Below are 16395 nucleotides of genomic sequence, written 5' to 3'. Positions count from 1 at the left end.
TCATAGTCCTTCGCCTAGTTGATGATGATGGAACTACAAGTCCATTTTTGTATGACGCTATGGAAAGGTCAAGGAATACCATCATAGATCGTTGCAACAGAGATTCATCGAAGTACAAGAGGCTATTGCAATTGTTTGACAGTAGAAAAGAGGCAAACATAATTCATCCTGTGCACGTGATGGCAGCTTTTTTGAATCCTTTCTTTATGTATGATGGAAAATTTTCATACTACCAAAATGATGTGCAACAAGCAATTATCTATATCATAAAGACTATGGCTTCTCCAGATGACAAGAGACAATTTGCAAATGAGTTCAGAAATTATTATGAGAAAGAAGAAAAGCTATTTCATGAACTCTCTTTATTAATGGTTGATTGCCATACACGTAAGTAAAAAAAATTTGCTAATTTTTGTTATATTCTTATTTTATTTCTTCTTTATTTTTCTAAATTTGATAATGAATTTGTTCTTTATTATTTCCTTACATACTTTTATGTTTGTAGGTTCATGGTGGACTATGCATCGAAGTTGTGTTCCCTTGCTTCAAAAGATAGCTATTCGCATTTTGAGTCAACCTTGTAGTTCATCATCATGTGACAGAAACTGGAGTGCTTTTGAAGTTGTGCAAACCAAAAAGAGAAACAAACTTTCTCCTGAGATGTTGCAAGATTTGATTTATGTAAGGATGAAGAACCTTATGAAACTCAAATCAAAGGAAATTGAGAAATTCAACAAGGACTCAATTGTGTTAGATAAACTTCTTGAGATTCCAATTAATGAAGATGATGATAGAGTTGGACTTGAAGATGAGGGGGATACAATGGTGGAAGATGATCAGACATGGCTTGATAGAGAGCTTGGGCTTGGATCTGCATTTAATTCTACTGAACCTTATAGTACTCCAATCTATAGTGGCAATTTAAGTCAGCTGCGTACTATTGTCACTCCTTTCACATATGAATCAGAGACACAAGCACCATCAGATTGAGGACCAATTGATGTTTTGTTTTCTTTATGACATGAACTATGTTTTATGGATGTTTTCTTTATGACATGAACTATGTTTTATGGATTGCATAGGATAATTTGATGGATGATCTATACATTTTATTGTAATAGATATATTGTGGGATTTTCATGGTTCTATAACACATAATGTGTTATTTTTGTCTTTGATGTTTTGATTTATTTGGTAGAGTATCTGTTAGACTTTGATATAAGCAATATTCATTTCAATCATCCCTTTTGATGACCATTCTAATCCATACAATAAAGAATGTAATGAATCTAGGCTTGTTGACCAATCAAACTATATATTTAGGCACATTAGTCAATGCTATTATTGTGTTTTTTAGGTGTACATGTCCATTGCATAGTGAATATATGCCCGCATTTTTGCTCCCGGATTTTTACAGAGCAACCGTATTATACATGTATTATATACGTACTATATTATTGCCGTAGCGTTTTATTGCGCCGGATTTTTCGAAAAGTATTATTGCCGTACAGTCCATTTGACTGCCGTACGTATCCATTCCCGTATTGTTGTCGTTCCCGAACTTACTAACTATGGTCGTACCCCATTATATTGAGATGAGGTTTGTGAGCGACGCATCTTAGGCCCAGAGCTGATCCAAACTAAATATGAGAAGGTCGACCTCATCAAGGAAAAGATTAAGGTTGCTCAATACCGGCAAAAGAGTTATGTTGATAAAAGAAGGCAGCACTTGAGAGTTTAGAGTTGGGGAGAAGGCCTTCCTTAAGGTATCACCAACCAGAGGAGTAGTGTGCTTTGGCAAGAAAGGAAAACTGAGTCCAAGATACATTGGTCCCTTCAAGATTTTGGCCAGAGTCGAACTGATAGCAGGAAGATTCATTGCAAGAAAGATATCCTTACCTTTTTAGCTTGCCAGGTACGCCAATGTCAAGGGCGAAATTTTTATGAGGGGGGAGTGTAAAACCCACCTCTAAACCATTTTAGGTCCAGGTACAGCATCTGTGTATGTCTCTACGTTGTGGGCTCTGACTGTTAAGGATTTGGAACAATTCCCCAGTTCACCAATGACGGACTTCGAAGAACCGACTGATATAGCTATTATGGAGTCTAAGAGACTAGATGGGACCACATACATAAGTTTTGCGTGCGAGCAATGTTGGAATGAACACATGCAGAACCTGTCGATTTCGGACACCAGGCAGTAGGTAAGAAACCCCTTAGTGTTTTTACAAGAAGTCATTGTTTTCAAACCCAGCTGAACAATTTCAACCACCGGATGATCAACCACAATCTTGTTTGGTCACAAGACAGTCGTATCTGTTTAAATAATTATATCTCCTTGTGGGACCCGCATAACCCTGCTGTGTTGAGTCGTCTGTATATCATTACGATCGGGGTTTCGTTTACATTCCGGGACACCTTTCCCAGAACTCGACAGTGGGTCCTACCTAGGCAAAATGACCCTTTAATCTAAACTGATTCTTTTGGGACTAAACCAAACGGACCTTAGTGGTCTTAGCTATATATATGCAAAATCAATTTTAAGATTCATTTCAACTCTCACACAACTGCTGATTTTGCTTTGGTGAAGAAGTAGGAGAGAGAAGGTCTGAAGAAAGGCCGATCTGCTAGGAATTGCTGCTACCTCTCGCACTCGGACACTTCAGGTAGGCTTGCAGACCCATAAGCTCCCCATTTTCTCCTCTTCTATGATTTGAGTAAGTTTAATCAACCCTTTAACCCAATTCTTAAACTTGATTTCAAACTAAGTTGTTAATCATCAAATTCAACATACAATTGGGTTGATTTAACCCAATTAATATGCTCTTCACCTTCCCTAAGATATTCTAGCTTTTGGGAGGATAGTGTGCCAAAACTCATGAAGAATTCCTCAAATTCAAGCTCTACAGCAACTACCAGATGGTCAGGCTTATCCCACTGCGGATAACCGGTCTGTGGTCTGCTTAACCATCCGATCCTCCCTGCTGACTCTGTTTTTCCCCAATTGGTTTGGGTTTTATTTCTAACCTATCTAATGGCCTAACTAACATTTTGTACTATTAAAATAGGGTAGAAATACTAATTTGGTGAGGGCTATCGAGGGTTAGAATCTTCTTCTAGTTTGGATAATCCTTTCAACTCAAGGTGAGTGGGGATCTTGGCTTAATTTAAGAGTGTTTTAAATCTTTATTTCATATTGCTTGATGCACTCTTCAACATGCATCATGATAGCATACTAAATAATCTCTGCATTTAGATGATATGTATTGATGTTAGGTTGCATTATTTTAATGACTCTTACATCATGCTCATTGTTACATTTCAACTTATAATATGTCTTGATCATGCTGAATTTGAGATGGTGAAGTGACTTGGAGTATGTTCATTGGGAAAGAGAGTTATAGATGTGAATTGGGCTATGTTCATTGAGAAGGAGAGTTATGGATAGTGTGAATGTGAATTTGTTATCTTCAATTATGCAATGTTTTCATGTCATTCATAGTAGAAAATAATTATGGCTAGGATTCCATAACCTTACGCTACGACCCTTGCCAACAGGGGTTAGGTGTTGGATAACCCATGGCAGGTCTGATGCGGGATTCCATAATGTCATTCACTGTACTCTCAGATCTGATGGGAATTCTAGAATGGGAGGTACAATAGGGTTAACTTCGGGGGTTAGCTGGGGACTGATGGATGATTCTGGTACCGGCAGGCTTCCATCGTAACAGGGTTGTATTGCTAAGGTCTGATGCAGGAATCCGGGTAGGAATACAATATCTGTTATAGTAGCACTAAACCTCATGAGACTTAGATCTGTTATTAGTACTTTAGTAGCATTATTAGAGCAAGGTCATGCATCATGGCCTATTTGTAACTGCTTGCATGTCATTCTCCCTCATTGGGCTCAGTGGAACTCACCCCCGTGGAATTCCTTCTTTTTAGGTGATTTTGCAAGTAGTAACGACCCAAAGTTGGTGGGTGATGTTGCTCCAGAGTTTACCACAGATAGTGACTGTGGTGCAGGAAACCAGGAACTCGAGGTGTATAACCCGTCATGCGTGTGACCTCTGCACATTTCTGTGATCTGGCCTGATGGATTAGGCATCTCTATACTTTTGATGTATATACATTCCTTTTGTGTAATTAAACTTATTTTGTTGGATGTAAAGCTTCTATTCAGGTTCTTATGTAATTATTAAATAAGTATCACTTAAAATTATGTGGATAGTTGTATATATATATTGATTTTCTTTCGTTGCATTGATTTGATTACTGTATTGTGATGGATGATGAGTTTGGAGTACCGCACTTTCGATCCTAACGGTTGTTGGGATGCTAGTTGGCATCCGGTCATACCGTGCCCGGTCTAGTGGGGCGGGGTGTGACAACTCTCTCTCTCTCTCTCTCTCTCTCTCTCTCTCTCTCTCTCTCTCTCTCACTCATTATTTACAGTTCTTCTTGATCATCTTCTTCTCTTTTCTCAAGAATTCTATTGGGATTGAAGTGTTAGTGGTATATTGAAGCTTTATGTCTTCTCTTATCTTTCGTTAGAAGGGGTGCAGCACCTTATGCTGTGTTTTGGAACTGTTTAGAGACTAGTTCATGTTCTAAATTAAGAACTAGGTCTCTTTTTATGTTTTTGGGCGATTGATGGAGTGAAGATTGAGTTGGAGCTTGAAGAAGAAATATCGGCAGCACCCTGTCAGGGTTTTGAGATCGATTTCTCTCAGGGAGAGAATTGAATTTTTGTTGGTTTTTTTGGAATCCCCTTTTTGAGTTTGCTGGAATTTTTTAGCTTGCTAAAGAATTCGGAAACTACTACTGAGGCAGAATTTTGTTTGAATCAACCTTTTTTCAGATCGATTTTTGTCAAGGTTTTCTAACAAAATCGATATTGGTCAGGGTTTTTGGGAATCGACTTTCCCCTGGATATTTTACCTTTTATTGCAGCTTTACTCCATCTTTCGGCTGTGAATAATGTCTGAGCACTCGAAGAATGTGGTGACTGAAGTTTTATCTTCATCTTCAGTAATCGTATTACTAAAAAGAAATTGGAGGGGATTACCAACTTTCAACAATGGAGGAAAATTGTTAAATTGGTTCTGACCGGACGTGATCAGTAGGATCATTTGTTGAAAACTAAACCTAATGATGACCCATTATGGAATAATATTGATGCAAGAATCTTGGGACAGATGCTGAATTCTATGGAGAACCAAATTGTTGACTTGGTAACTCAAATTGACACTGTTAAGGAGTTGTGGGAGTATCTTAACGTTCTGGTATGCCGGACAAAACAATCTTTCTCACATCTATGATCTGTTTCTGGAGTTCTATAGGTCTGATCGTAAGGGTTGCCCTTTGACCCAATATTTTGCTGATTTCAAGAGGATGTATGAAGAGCTGAATTCTCTACTGTCATAGGATTTTTGGGAGGACTCGGGAAGGAGTTTGATTCAGTCCGTACTCAAATTCTTGATGGAGACAAGGTAGCCACACTATCAGAAACTTTTTCCCGAGTTCTACGTGTCTCTCGTGAGAGTTCTACTTCAGTGGATACATCAGCTTTGGCTTCTTTTCCACCCAACCGTGGGCCTAGTAGTGGGGCTAGTAATGGTGGTAATGGTAATAGTGGTCGTGGTTGTGGGGCTGGTTATGGTAAACCACCAACTTCGGGTACTCAAGCTACTTCTGATAATTCCAGATCGGTGAAGAATTGTCATCATTGTGGTCGCCCAGGACATCCAACGTTTTTGTTGGAAACTTCATAGCAAACCACCTCAGCAACAATTTGCCAATTCCGCTGCTACTACTGAGTCTGTTATTTCTACATCTCCACAGTCTGGGAGTAAGACAGTGAAGATGTCTGATGAGGAGTATGCTCGTTTTACCTAGTGTCATCCCAACCTCCAACTGCAACTTTTGTTCAAACAAATAATGCCATTGCATGTCTTTCGAATGCTACTTCTCGTCCCTGGATCATTACTTCATGGGCATCGGATCATATGACTAGTGTCTTAGGTATATCCTCCTCCTTCCACAAATCATCGTCTAGTGTTACTTTAGTTAATGGTTCCCAAGCTAAAGTGACTGGTACTGGCACTATTAATGTCACATCTTCTTTGAGCTTCTCCTCAATTCTTTATTTACCTGACTTTCCTTTTAATCTCTTGTCTATTAATAGGTTCATCAAAACCTATAATTGTTCAATAACTTTTTTCTCAAACTCGTGTATTTCAAGATCTTACAATGAAGAAGATTATTGGTAGATGTCGTGAATCGAGGGGGCTAGATATACTTGAGCACATTTCATTTGTGGCGTGTTCCAGTGTGGTGTCACCTCACCAGATTCATTATCATTTGGGTCATCTTTCGTTGGAGAGTTTGAAACTTTTAGATTCTCATTTTCGGCCTCTTTTTAGTTTAAATTGTGAGTCCTATTAGTTTGGGAAACTTCACCGCATGAGTTATCCCCCTAGAGTCAATAAACGGTCAGACCAACCTTTTTCTTTAGTTGATTCTGATGTATGGGGTCCTTGTCCAATCATTTCCAAGTTGGGTTTCGTTATTTTGTTACCTTTGTTGATGACTATTCCAGGGTTACCTGACTTTATTTAATGAAAAATCGTTCTGAATTATTTTCCATCTTTTGTGCATTTGTGAATGAAAATTAATACTCAGTTTCAGACTCCTTTGCGTGTTCTTTGTAGTGATAATGCTAAGGAGTATTTTTCTGCCCCCTTTACTGAATTTCTGGTTCAACGTGGTATTATTCATGAATCCTCTTGTGCTGACACTCCTCAACAAAATGGTCTGGCCGAAAGGAAGAATAGAAATTTAATGGAAGTCATTCGCTTTCTTTTGTTTGAGACGAAAGTGGCTAAACCTTTTTGGGCAGATGTTGTTTTGACTGCGTGTTACCTTATTAACCGCATGCCTTCCTCGGTTTTACGTGGTTGTATCCCTTTTTCTTTGTTATTTCCTTCTATGCCTTTGTTTGAATTATCACCACGGGTGTTTGGTAGTGTTTGCTTCATTCGTGATCATAAACCTTGTGTTTCAAAGTTGGATCCTAAAGCTCCTAAGTGTCTTTTTGTTGGTTATTCCCGCACCTAGAAGGGTTATCGTTGTTACTCCTTTAAATTACAAAAACATTTTGTTACTACTGATGTTTCCTTGTTTGAATCCACCCCTTATAATGCATCTTCTTTTACTATTTTTGAGTTGGATGATGATCTTCCCATTTATGTTGTTCAGTCTCTTGTAAACCCCGTTCCACAAGTTGCCTTATCACTGGCACCTCCTATTGTTTTCCAACATCACCAATGGAAAGTATGGGCCCCACCCGTTTCGGCTGCCTCTGCTCCATCTACTTCTTCGCCTATTGATCCTGCAATAGGTACTTCTTCTTCCTTGGAACCTTTTTCTGATCTTGATATTCCCATTGCTATAATAAAGGTGTTCGAAGTTGTACCCAACACCCCATTTCTAACTTTGTGTCCTATTCTAGTTTGTCTTCCACCTTCCATTCACGTTTGCATACCATTAAAAATCATCCTATTCCAAAGTCGGTTGCAGAGGCATTATCTAATCCTGGTTGGAGGGCTGCTATGAATAAGGAATTGTTGGCGTCAGAGGAAAGTCAGACCTGGGATCTTGTTCTCTTACCCTCAGGTAAATTTGCTATTGGTTGTCGTTGGGTGTTGGGTGTATGTGGTGAAAGTGAACCCTGATGGATCCTTGGCTCGTTTAAAGGCTCATTTGGTGGCAAAGGGCTATGCCCAAGTATATGGTATGGACTAATTGGATACTTTTTCTCCTGTGGTGAAGTTTACTTCTGTTCGTATTTTAATATCCATTGCTGCTACTTATCATTGGCCTTTATATCAGTTAGATGTTAAGAATGCCTTTTTGCATGGGGATCTTCATGAGGTTTATATGGACCAATCCTCTGGGTTTGTTGCTCAAGGGCAGTCTGGTCTGGTGTGTAAACTCAAGAAGTTGTTGTATGGGCTGAAACAGTCCCCTCAAGCTTGGTTTGGCCAGTTCACTAAAGATGTGTTAGAATTTAGGCTGACACGATGTGGTAGTGATCATTCAGTGTTTTTCCGCCGTTCTGATGCAGGGAAAATATTCCTTGTTGTTTATGTAGATGATATAGTTATTACAGGAGATGATGCTTCTGATATTGAGAACTTGAAGGTACATTTGCAGCAAAAGTTTCAAACCAAGGATCTGGGAAAGTTAAAGTATTTCTTGGGTGTAGAAGTGGCTCAGTCAAAGAAAGGGATTCCGCTGTCACAGCAAAAATATGTTATTGATCTTCTTTCAGAAACAGGGATGTTGGGTTCTAAACCTTTAGATACTCCCATGGATCCCAATTTAAAGCTTACAGCTGATGATGGTGATGTTTTAAGTGATCCTAAGAAGTATCGGAGGCTAGTGGGGAAATTGAATTATCTAACAGTGACTCGGCCTGACATTGCCTTTCCTATTAGTGTGGGTGAGTCAGTTTTTATCAGCTCCTCGGACGTCTCATTGGGAGGCAGTTGTGCGTATCTTGCGATATCTTAAAAAGGCTCCTGGACGTGATCTCCTCTATCATGATCATGGCCATGGGTGGATAAAGGGTTTTTCAGATGCTGATTGGGTAGGATCTCCAGTTGACAGATGGTCGACTACAGGTTATTGTACATTTGTTGGAGGGAACCTGGTGTCCTGGAAGAGCAAGAAACAGATAGTAGTTGCTCGTTCCAGTGCAGAGTCAGAGTATAGGGCTATGACACATGCTACTTGTAAGTTAATGTGGGTGAAACAGTTATTGGCTGAGCTTGGGTGCGTTGATGATTCTCCGATGCGACTATGGTGTGACAATCAAGCTGCTGTACATATTGCTTCAAATCCTGTGTTTCATGAAAGAACGACACACATTGAGGTTGACTGTGATCTTCTTCAAGAGAAGCTGCAACAAGGGCTGATTTCTCTTTGTCATGTTCGTACAGGAGAGAAACTTGCAGATGTTTTTACAAAGTCTTTGGGGAGTGCAAGAGTGGATTATATTTGTAACAAGTTGGGCATGATTAACATCTATGTTCCAGCTTGATGGGGAGTGTTAGTCGATATTGTACTCTCGGTATTGGTGTCTAGCACTAATACCAAGATGATAGTAAGGGTAAATTAGGTATTATATTGGGTTTTTTTTTTGTTTTTTTTTTTGTTGGTCTCTTTTTCTTGTTTTGCCCTTAGTGATTATTATTATATATTGAAGGTTAGTGGGAGATCCAACACAAGTTGCAACTCCCAATTTGCACAATCAGCTCTCTCTCCATCTTGACCTACTATTAGGTGATATCAGAACTTCTTTTAGTGCTTAGTTAATCCATTAATGTTGCTGTCCAAGTTCTCTTTATCTCCTATTAATTTTAAGTACAGTTTCATATCTGCGATAGGGTTATTTGAGACCATCTGAGTCTGAACTTTAGTCATTGTTTTCTAAGTACCTAACCATCGGATTGGTATGAGAGTTGACTATTTTATTCCCTTCCCCTTCTACTCCATGTGTCCCAAACTTGAGCACCATCACACTGATGGATTGAGATTTATTTAAATTCTCCTTACTTGCTATTTTCTGTCCATGCTCATATCTCCTAATCTAACCGTCACTTTGCTTTGGTATTTTAACCACATACTCATCCCAATAGGAGCTCTAATATTTATTAGTTTCAGTCCCATCAAATTTTTTATTTGCATATTCTAATCATATTTAGCTTCTGCCATATTCACTGCGATTCTGGTTTCTGTGTTGGTTGTAGGTTTTTTTTCAGCCTAGCAGACCTCTCTCTCTCTCTCTCTCTCTCTCTCTCTCTCTCTCTCTCTCTCTGGTTTTACCCTTAAATGAACCTAATTTAACAGCCAAAGATAGGACCCTTACCAGTGCTGCATCACAGAACATTGTTGACCTGCTTTATCAGCCATTGTTGGATGTGAAGGTCCCAAACTGATATCTCTAGCAGTACATTACATTCCATTTAATTTGTTAAATGTTGACCAATTACAGTAGCAGAGAATTTGATTCTTCTATAGTCTATGTCAACTTCTTATTTCTATGATTTAAAGATGGATCTATTTTGGGCCCCTTCAAGTGTATTCTAAGACTGCAAGTGTGGTGTTTTCTCTATTGATCATAGTACTTTAGGAGATGGAAGGTACAGAAGAAGAATTTTGAGTGAAAATATTCGAACTGGAAGCCTTGGGGTCCACCTATATACTTCTCCCTCCTTCTACTACTATTTTTCTTCTCCAAACTGCCTTTAACTGTCACCATTCTGTTTTGGAGTCACCACTTTCCTTCTATTATTTTTATCTTTGGTGTTTCCTTTATTTATTCATTACTCTAATTATCTGGATCCTAAACCTGTTGCCTTGATTAAAACCTAAACATATTACCTTGTTTAAGTCCTTCAACCCTTTCGATCTGAATCAGTTCCATTGAATTAGGTAATCAGTAGTGAGCAGTCTTGCTACTGATTAGACATCAACTAGCACTTCCATTAGTTTATCTGTTTCAAACCTGATTTGGATGGCTTTCATGAATTACTTTGTAGAAAACCTAGGACCTGTAACCAGTAACCTTAGAGAGAGAAGAGAAGAGAGAAAAGAGAGAAAAGAGAGAATGAGAGAATAATTGCTTATATTAATTGATAGGTAAGCCCCTCTAATTATAATAGAGGGGAAAATTACAAGAGACTAAAATAGGCGATGTGGGACTAAAACCCACATAGCCGACTTATACTTAATAACATAAAAAATAAACTAACACCAGAGGGACCAGAATACCCCCACGGTATTCTGGATTACATATTCCAACACTCCCCCTCAAGCTGGATTGTACAAATAAGAGAAGAAGGAAAATCCAGCTTGAACTAAATAAAAAAGGAACTCCATAATAATACTAACACTCCCCCTCAAGTTGGGGCATACAAAGTACTAATGCCCAACTTGAACAAAATGGGAAAAAAACTAAGTTGCAGCAGAATCCAGTTTGACATATGAATGCAGCTCCCAAATAAACCTTCAAGAACTTGAAAAAATAGATCTTCTAAACTTGGACAGACATGATCAGCAAACCAGGACTGGAATGTCTATCAAAAAATGCAGCTTTCAACGATCTTCAATAGCTATCCAGTGATGAATCTCAAATTGTCATAGTGACATAGAATCTTGAAGTGAAATAACTAGAGCAGCAAGCCGCGGAAACAAACTGAATCAGGCAACGGAAAAAAAACTGTATCAACCCAACTGAAAATCCTAAATCCAACTGAAAGTCCTCAAATAGGCAACAACCAAATATCTTCAATACTCTTCAATACTTCAATCTCCCCCTTACGGCAAACTCAACCCAATAACATGGATACCCAATAGCAATGGTGGAAAACACTGATCTTCTATGTTTTGCACCAATGTTCCTGCAAGTTTTGCGTTCTGCAATGTCTGCAGGGGTACTGTACATAATCCCCCCTTCACGTGTAGTACACGTGGACATAACAGAGATGATGTAAGAGATAGGGCAAAAACATAATATTCCAGATTTTTCCAAGAGGTGCTAAGGGTAATGGAAAAGGAAGAAATGGCAAATTAGAAAATACCATGAACTTCCAAAGGGGTTATGGGTATATGCCAAAAGTATGTTTTGGGATATGAATTACAATTATTGAAAGGGAACGATGTTGGAAAAAAGGATGGCATGACTGTAATTTGGTGAAAATCCACTTTTAAATACAATCCAAGCCAAAGGGCAAACTGGTAATAAACCAGAATTTTCAAGGGTCAATTGGGTAGTCAAATAAGAGAATGTATTAAAAAGGTAATGGCAGTTCCGTAAATAACCACAATTTTGCAAGGGTCAATTGGGTAGTCAAATAGGAGAATGTATTAAAAAGGTAATGGCAGTTTTGTAAATAACCAGAATTTTGCAAGGGTAATGGCAGAATTCCGAATAACACAGAGTTGAAAAAGGGATGGCATAGCTGTAATTAACCAACCAGAGGAGGGTCACTTGATAGATTAAAGAAAAGGATACAAAAGGAATTACCAATTATTAACTAGGGATAGACTTGAAAGGGGAAATAAAATAAGGACCAAAGTGAATGAAAGAAGCAGCAGAACTGGAGATAAGGAATTAACCAACAGTACCGTCTTCAACCTCATGACTCGATCGAATCAGAGAAAGTAGCGAAGAAATCGATCACATCAAAGGAAGCAATGAAGAATTCTTTTACTATTCCAATAGAAATACCATGATACCAAGAAGACACCTTCAAGTCCATCAATTGAGCCAATCAAACCACACAGCAGCAGCGACAATGACGAGTTCGATCAGCATATAATCCCAAGATTTAAAAAAAAAAAAAAAAAAAAAAAAAAAAAAAAGGTTGCGTCTTCAACCTTGCAACCGAGAAATCTGGGAAAGAACGACTTCAACCTTGCAACCGAGAAGCCAGGGAAAGGAGGCGTTAGAGACCAGATTCGAGACCGGCGGAGATCAAAAACCTCTAACAACCAGCGAACGAGAACAGTGAAGATTTCTTCTTCCTCACGACAAGAAAAGAAAAACCGAGCAAAAATTGGGCAGGTTGTGAACTTCAGCCCCTCGATCACCGTCAAATCAAGAGAAAAAACAAAAGGGTTTGTACCTTCAACGAAAGCAGGTTCTTCAAAAGCAACTACAGCCCAGAAGGCCAGAACCAGGTTCCTCATTAATCGATCAACAAATTAGTATGTAATCTACAACGCATCTCAGCAAAAGAGCAGAAATCAGATTCGAAATCTGATGTAGAGTTTTCATAATCGAATAAATCTTCAACAGAGATATTCAAACATCAACGATGGAACCAGCAGTAGCAAATCAATTATGGAACCAGCAGTAGCAAACCAAAGTAAAATCAAATAATTTAGCACCAGCAGTATACGAAAGTCATACGAACTCAGTACATGAAACCCTAGTTCTTCTTCTTCTTTGAACTAGGGGTTTCTTCTTCAAACCAGAAACTCAAACCGACTCTCAAAACGGCAATCTTGGAGAGAATCAGTCATTGGTTGCCTAGCTGTGATACCATGTAGAAAACCTAGGACCTGTAACCAGTAACATTAGAGAGAGAAGAGAAGAGAGAAAAGAGAGAAATGAGAGAATGAGAGAATAATTGCTTATATTAATTGATAGGTAAGCCCCTCTATTTATAATGGAGGGGAAAGTTACAAGAAACTAAAATAGGCGATGTGGGACTAAAACCCACATAGCCGACTTATACTTAATAACATAAAAAATAAACTAACCCCAAAGGGACCAGAATACCCCCATGGTATTTTGGATTACATATTCCAACATACTTAATTGTAACCAGCATGTATTTTTGTAATCTCCTCTCCAAGCACATGTACTGTTAGGTCGAAAATCCCTAATCCATCCTTCACCAAAAGATGTAAGATCCCATGTTTACAATCAAAGCTTCATCCATGCAGCAACAATTTGATTTCTTCTAATTTTTCAAAGATACTTTCCCAAGAAAAACCAATCCTCGGCATGCACTGTAAACATCATATTGACTTGTTATGATTGAATTGGCTTGCCCTGCATTGTGGATAAGATTCAGAATTTCATTTTACCCTCAATTTAGATTGTAAAACTCACCCTTATCACCAGTCAAAGAGCAACCGACTTCAAATCAAGCACAACTCAGCAATTGATAACAGTTGATATTTATCTTAGCCAATCAAGTTCATCAGAACCATGCATCTATTCATCCAAATAATAGTAGTTCAATCAAGTACAAAACTAAAATCCATTCTACACCTGTAAGTTCTAACAACAGAAAATCTAACACATTGCAGTTCATTCTTCATTTACTTTTTTTGAGGTGAAGCTTGACAGAATCCAAAAATTCACCAAACGCATTTCATTAAATACACAACTGCGTAAACGATCGGATCAAGAACTAATAATATTTGTTACAAACTCTAGAGATAGGGGAACACTAACGACAGACTTCCATACGACGTCCAAAAACAGGTAGCAACCGCAATTTACCTGAAAATGACCAAATAATGTGAGAAGGTCGATCTTCGTGTTCACTACTTTCTCCAAATACAGAAGAGTGCCGTAGACATTGTCGAGATCTCCGTACATACACCCTTCCACTGCGATCTTCGTATGCACGGATCTGAAGAACAATAGTATGATACAAGTGAGAAGATAAAATCAGACTAGTAGTTGAAAGTTGAAACAGATCGAAAAATATCTTCAGTTTATATTTTACACGAATTAGAAGATTTTTGAGAGTAAACCTAATAGAAGATAAATGAGTATAAAATGATGAAGGAACGCAGAAGGTTTGGAGCTTACTGTCGTGTCGTCAGGTTGGTTACCGAGCTACATGACTGTGAAGTAGGCCGGACTTTCCCACAAGAAGGTTGATCGAATCGATCCCGCTAAAACTTGAACCCAAATGTACGAGTTCAGGAGGGAAATGAGAATCCTTCTATTATTGGCAAAAAGGTCGCGGTACGGGCTTGTGAATTAGTTTGGGGAACGTTCTTCTCTCATACCGTCGATTTCACTAAGCAAAATCTAAACCGTACAAATGTATGAGTCTGTTTAGACTTGCTGTCACCGTGACAGCCGGTGGAAATCTCTCTCCCTGCAGTCCCTGGCCTCTCTCCCGATTGAAGAAACCGAGAGGTTGCGAAACTTGCGACTGTGAGCTGCGACCTCTCGGGTTCTTCTGGAGATCATCGAAACCCACATCAGGTACAATCTTCTTGATTCTTCTTCTTATTCCATTAATCCCTGAATAGGTTTTCTTCTCATCTCCTCGATCCATCTCTCTCTAATGGCTTCTCCTCCATTGCCGGTGGTGTTTTTCTCTGGTTCTAACAAATAAGTTGGAATTAGGCGAAGGGGATTTTACTGAGGGAGAGTCATTTCAGAGTAATCTAAACCTTCTGTATCCCAACATGGGGATATTGTAATTTTTTTTTTTTGTGTCTCGTGATGGCTTCCTTATGCTGGTTTTCTCTGGTTGTTATGACATTTCGTGCTGGAGCTTCTGCATCTGGGTTTCTCAGAATTTGATAAAAGAATCACTATAATAGGTGGAGAAAGGATTAAAATAAGTGTTTATAGTTTTTATCTTTCTTCGTTTCAAAACCATGGGTGAAGCAACGAGAGGTAAACCCAGTGAAATTGAGCATCTCTCTCTGCCAATGGCTGGGTACCCGATAGATCTGTTGAAGAGATTCACGTCTGTGAGTAATTGGGCGACCGAAATTGAGGCTGAAACGAAAGATAGTGAAGGAATCGAACTGAATCTTGGGCTTTCTTTAGGTGGTTGCTTTGAGGTAGACCCCAAGGAGAAGAGGCAGCTCATACGTTCATCTTCGGTCGCTGGGTTAACGACTTTTTTGTGGGAAGATGATGCTGTTACTCCACCACCTGTTGCGCCTTTGCCCAGAACCCGTTCGTTGCCTACTGAGACAGAAGAAGAACGGAGGAAACGGAAGGAGTTACAGTGTCTGAGGAGGATGGAGGCGAAGTGGAAGAGATAAAAAAAAAAAAACAGAGGAACTCAGAAACAAATTCAGAACTGAAGATAGCCGGTTTTCGGTTCAACTGGGAGAAGACGTTCAACGACTCAGATTGTGTTTGGTGAAATAAATTGTCACTAGAGAAGAACGTTCCGCAAATCTATTTTGCACGTACGTACCGCAACCATTCACCCTTTATTATTTTTGGCCAAATGTTCTGGTTGGTGAAATGACCACCCTGCCCCCTGAATGATAGGCCCATGTGTCTAGGCGTAGGCTGAGAGAGATAGAGACATGAGAGTGATGGAGTGATGGTGTAGGCCACACTCCCAAGCAAAAAACTACTTCCGAAACATTTTCGTACACCTGGATGGCATCCTCTCCAGTGCATCCCTGAGCTGGACGATGCCAAGCGCACCATCAGAGGTCGACATGTGGTTGAGGTGTCGTTCCAACGGCAAGGAGGAACTTGAATATTTGAACGTGGTGCAAATGTGATGGAGAGAAGGATTTTTCAGCTCAAATGTGCACATCCATCCTCGCTTTTCAAACGGCAACTCGGCCACATGCCAACCTCTAGGGTTGCGGTGGACATCTTCCTGCTCGGGGTGCATTGGAGAGGAGCTCAATCCACAAAAGGGTGGGGTCGGAGAGAGGGGATAGGAGCCATGGAGTGGGGGGGGAGAGGGAGAGGGAGAAAATGATGTGATATAATAAAAAGGGAGAAAGAACGCTAACTGGAACTGCAATGCAACGTGTACCTGTACCCAGGCACAGCTGCGCACGAAATGATCGGCGCACCCGTAGGAAAGA

Source organism: Telopea speciosissima, chromosome 5 (genome assembly GCF_018873765.1).
Source record: "Telopea speciosissima isolate NSW1024214 ecotype Mountain lineage chromosome 5, Tspe_v1, whole genome shotgun sequence".
Taxonomy (NCBI): Eukaryota; Viridiplantae; Streptophyta; class Magnoliopsida; order Proteales; family Proteaceae; genus Telopea; species Telopea speciosissima.
The sequence above is the reverse complement of the archived record's forward strand: the minus strand, read 5'-3'. Positions refer to the sequence as shown.